Below are 5,470 nucleotides of genomic sequence, written 5' to 3'. Positions count from 1 at the left end.
TTTTAAATCTTGGTGCATGGTAGTTGAGACACGCTGTATATATATATATATATATATATATATATATATATATAGAAAAATCAGAAGCACAACTTCGCGGCTATCTTAGATTTATTTAGCCAACAGTTTCGGTCGGTGGATCGACCCAAACTGTTGGGTAAAGAAACCTAAGATAACCGCGAAGTTGTGCTTCTGATTTTTCTACATACGCTTGGCCCATTGAAAAATCCAGTTACTACTATATATATATATATATATATATATATATATATATATATATATATATATATATATGCGCTCCCCTCGCTCGTTGTCAAGGGTTGGGTTAAGCTCATTCGCACTGTCTAAAACAGAAGGGTTGGGGCGACAACAAACCACTCCACGTGCATTTAGGGATGGTTCGACTGCTGACCGGCGATAAGGTCCACGCCTGATCGACCGTGAACCAGAGGCATGAGACGGGAGGCGTAAGCGGCGCTATGGCGGTGGCGGCAAGGGCGGCCATGTTGAGAGGGACACCGGAACGCACTTTGTGACATTCTTGGATGAACGCTAAGACGCGTCAAATCGGTTTTGCTGCCGACGCGGTTTTAACGCGATAGCGTTAAGGCCCCCGTGTCGCAGAAATTCCGCTGTCGGCGTCGGGTTCATTGTCCATAGAGCGTAAATTTCCGTATATATTTAAGTATATGTATATATGCCATGCCTTACTATATGACATGCGGTATATGCGAGGTTATCTTGCCACACCATTCTATCACTAAAGTTGCTCACGCCTTGTCTTACATTCTTGACGAAGTTATTGCGTGGAATTTCGAGAATGATAGCCAACAAATAAATGTCACGAAACAAAACAGTGACAGCGCATGCCTTTTACAGCGAAGCTGTCTATGGTTAGAACCCGCCGTGCTTGCTTAGCAGTGAGGATGTTGTACTGCTAAGCACGAGGTCGCCGGATCAAATCCCAGCAATAGCGCCCGCATTTTGATGGGGTGACGAAATGCAGAAAGCACCCGTGTACTTAGATTTAAGTGCACGCTAAAAAAAAAAAACCTCGGATGGTCCAAATTAATCCAGAGTCACCCACTACGGCGTGCCACATAATCAAATGGTGGTTTTGGCACGTAAAACCCCCATTATAATTCTTTTTTCTATGGCTAGGATCCCACGATGTTTTTCGCGTCCATCGACAGAAAACTATTATCATCAATGGTTCATAGCCTCGTAAGCACTCGTACCCCCATAGGCAAGCAAAAAATGCAATGACTCATAGCCCCGTAAGACAGAAGTAACAAGTACTGCAAGCACTCAGCAAAGTGAAGCGAACAGTGCATACATTTTTTGAATCACGCATATTACAGAACAGCATATGTTTCAATAAAGAAGAGGGAAAAAACAAGGTTCAAACCCCATAATTGATGATAAGGCACTCCTCATAACAATGCAAAGCACCTAGCGCTCCCCGCATACGTTTCCCAGTAAGTATTACTGTTGCGCAAGCTGCCGCGGCGATGCCAGATTTCGACGCGGGGTGTGACGTCCCTAGCCTTTCGTATATAAAATAACCTGTCTAGCAGCTGATTTCAATGTTGTTGCAGCACCACTATGGGCGGCGGCGGGCTGTCAAAATTACCATTACTCCCATTCTAGCTATTACATTAAAATAGCATTATACCATTATTTTAAAGCCATAAAGCATTTCAAAGCCCCTCAGAAGTTGTAGTGTTGGGTTTCAGCAGCATTGCTGGACATCCACTTTCGAAGGGCGGGATGGCGAGTTTTTTTATGTTAAATATTCGTAGACAGAAAAATTAAAAGTGGGATACAATAACAGGAACCTGAAAATGATGCAATTTTTATGGCGCGGCTGTGCACCACCTCCGGTATCAGCCCACGCAAGAGGCCGCGTTTCTACCATAAATCTCGCCTTAGTGCATAGCGTGAGCCGCCAGCGTTTCCCGGTCAATATTACGGTTACATAAGCTGCACTTGCCGGGAAGCGGAGAGGCAGTCAGGGATGTTTGAATGCTATAGCGTTCCACTCTTAAAGGCGAAGCTTAAGCGTCCTCCAAGTTTCCCTCGAGTTCTCCGGCATACTTCCGTTTCACGGAAATAAAGTCACCCTAGATGTGACTCAACACAGGAGAGCACATATACTTCTAGTAGGCGTGCATCTATAGCTATATGTACGACTGCTACAGTTGCGCCGGTCATCGGCTTTGTTTTCTACGGAATTATGCAACGAAACAATGAACGCTATGTAAATATCCCCAAGGCAACAAATATACGCCGTAAAGCACCCGCATCATTCTTAACCACCGTCCTTTATTAAACCCAATGAAACTATTTGACTCTTTGGCCCATTTTAAAGCGACCATAGCTTTCTTTGACTCTTTGCCCCTTTTCCTACGTGTACTTTCTCCGCAAAGTTCACTTGCTATTGCGCAAGCCGAGTTGCGGGGTCCGTTCATCATTGAACGCCAACTAGCTCTTTCAGGCGCATGTGTTGTCGCCCAAAACCATTAGGACGTCTGATGGTTTATAGGTTGTGATCGATGCTAGGCGCTGTGTTGTGTTTTTCGCCGCCGCCTGGGGCTGAAGTTTCCAGGCCGCGTTTGCCGCCGAAATCCGGTGCGCGTCTGTTGTCGAGATGCAGCGAAACGTACTCTTCTTGCATCCATAATACACATTTCAAAGCCATATAATCTCAAACCTATTTATGACTGCTTTCACTGTTCTTATGGTACACAGCAGCAGCCGCTTCTGCGGTAAGCTTGTTTGATTCAGAAATCAAATAGTCTTAAATTTCTTTAGAAACCGCTTCTTGTTTCAACTGCGTAATTCCGCAGATCCGGGCGGGTCACCTGCACATCTGTAAAAGTATTGCAGATAGCTATATATAAGGTGATTTGTTTTATGACTGCTGTCACATATATATATAAGTATTTAGGAAGACAACAGCGCCTGCGGAGCCGGCGTCATCACTATTACTCGAGCAGAGGCGTCAAACGCCTAGGAAGAAGGGATGGAAAGCTGTGTTTTAATAAAGGAATTATTTGCATGAATTAGTTGCCACCATTCTAGCGGTAATATCCTTGAGGATGTTACCACTGCCCTTATTTAGCCTCTAGATAACACACACTTCAAAGTTTGCCTCCATTTTACCTACATTTCCTCAGTACAAACTTCGTGAGTAATCTAGATTTTTTTACAAAACAGTGAAAACAGGCATAAAACGTTTTAGAGCTATTCTAGTCGCACTAAGAGCATTGCTGTAAACGGATAAAAACATGAGTAACACTTGTTTTGTAGTTAATGGTGTATATCCCGGGGCATGTGCATAATCCCATCCTGCGTTTTTTGCTTGTAGAATATTTTGGGCAGAACGTCTACACTTCCTGAATATGCGCTATAATCGATGTGGTGGTTTTAAACAGCCATTTTGGTTTCCTTAATTGCGGTCTCAGTGTCATCCGCTCGGTAATTCGCCAAACCAGTAAACAAAGAGCAAATTTTTCCGCAAAGCGCATATACGAAGACTCGTAACACTTCTGCTGTAGTGGTCTGTGTAACGTGCTTTGAGGCTTTGTTACCTTACAGCAACAATATTTGAATATTCTCCGGTTTTTTGCAGCGACGTAAAGGTAAGGATAAAATATGAAGGTAACAATCTTAATGCAATTTGTAAGCAATTTTATTAGGCTGTTTAATGCTCCGATAAGGGTAAGTTGAAGACAATTTTCTTATAACAATAAAGCTTAGGAGCCTGCTTACAATGTTCCCAGATAGCGTGTTTGTCTGTGGCGTTTCACAACGGATAGCCGATGGCCACTTTAACACAGGCTTTCCACCGCGATACCTTGACTGTTTTTGCTTAATTGCCGTAGTCCGCCTTTTTTTTCATGATGACCTCGGTGCCTTTCAGTTACCAAATACGGAAAAGAATCTATTTATGGAATTCCTATGAATTATTCGGCTGATTGCGCGAATAATTTACCGGAATTCATCAAATTATAAACATACTGATCCCTGTCATTTGTGCAGCCTGTAACGGTTACAACTATCTCTGTGCAACTTCTGATGAACCAAAAGATCGAAAAGCCTCTAGAAAAGCAACGTGCGCAATGCATAACTCAGACAACATCAGCAACTTTTCAATCATGACTTATCCAAGACCGTTTATTGCGCTATAACTGCCTGAAAGCTTCGTTTAAGCACAAATAATCATTTAAATGCCTGCACCACAGAAGCAGCCCTATACAATGATTAGCCATTATTATCGTATCAGTGCATATATCCTGTTCTATGAGTTCTTCAGTTTAACAACACTGCTTGAAAGTAACTGGTTTTCATTGCTTCGTGCCGTAGTGGTAACGTTTACCTTTTTCTAGGAAGCCTAAAGAATGCAGTGCTGTCGAAGAACACTTGCCTTTGCGGTGGTAATTCTCATTGGTAAGGAGTGCGTCACATCATCACGTATGTTGAATGAATAGTTTATGAGAGATACGCTTTGTATGATGGTTGTGTTCTGAAATTGGGAGCGATAAACACTCAGATATGTGAAGGACCCCGGTTATTCGAGTTGTAAATGACATTCTGTTTGAAAGTGTTTCCACTAGGGTTCGTAACTTTTCGTGTTAGGCCGCACAAATTTCAGTGCTTTGAGAGGTGAAGGGCGCAGAACATTGTCGTCACGAACTACTCGCTGTTTCTTCCTACTAGAGCGTGAGCAAACCAATGTGATGGCATACACTGTGCTGGAGAAACTTTGCATGGTATTTTGCAAATTATAATGACTACACAAAGATTGCTCAGAGCCAGGGGCAGATCTCTGGTATATGACTGGATGAGAGTATTTTTGGGCTTGTAGGTAAAATATAACTTAGGAGAGCTAGTTATTAGCCGTCTGTAACGTCATTCGTCGTGTCTGTCGTTTGTTTTGTTTAGTGTGTGAATTTGAGTCCCACATTTATTACCAAGAAGATGGCTCTGATCAAAACAAATGGCGAACGCAGGGTTGGGGAAGGTTGTCTTACAGTATGGCTAATTGCCGCAGTAAATATGCAGATTATTATTTGTTTGTGCGTGCGTGCACACGCTTTTGTTTCTGTGGCACATGTGCATTTAGGGCGGTCGCGGATAGATCGCAGTCCTTCCTTTCTAGCACTGTACTAAACGAAGGCTTGCTTCGTAAGCAAAAGTGTTCTCTGTTATAATTGTGCGCAAAGAAGATTGACTACACGTGATGATACTTATCCACGATTTAATATAGAACCGCAGGACGTCCTGCTCGCTGCAATGCTTTTTGAGATGTCGGACATAACGCTAAGCGCTGAGAATTTCTTAAGTCCTGTTTGGTCCAAGAAAGCAACCGTAGCTTTGTCTATGACACAATATATGTACCATAAGTGGAGATGTGCAATTCCAGCCGTGACACTGCTCACAACCATATTTGCTGTCAGTCGCGCTG

This window comes from Dermacentor silvarum, chromosome 5 (assembly GCF_013339745.2).
Source record: "Dermacentor silvarum isolate Dsil-2018 chromosome 5, BIME_Dsil_1.4, whole genome shotgun sequence".
Taxonomy (NCBI): Eukaryota; Metazoa; Arthropoda; class Arachnida; order Ixodida; family Ixodidae; genus Dermacentor; species Dermacentor silvarum.
This window is presented reverse-complemented; position numbering follows the sequence as displayed.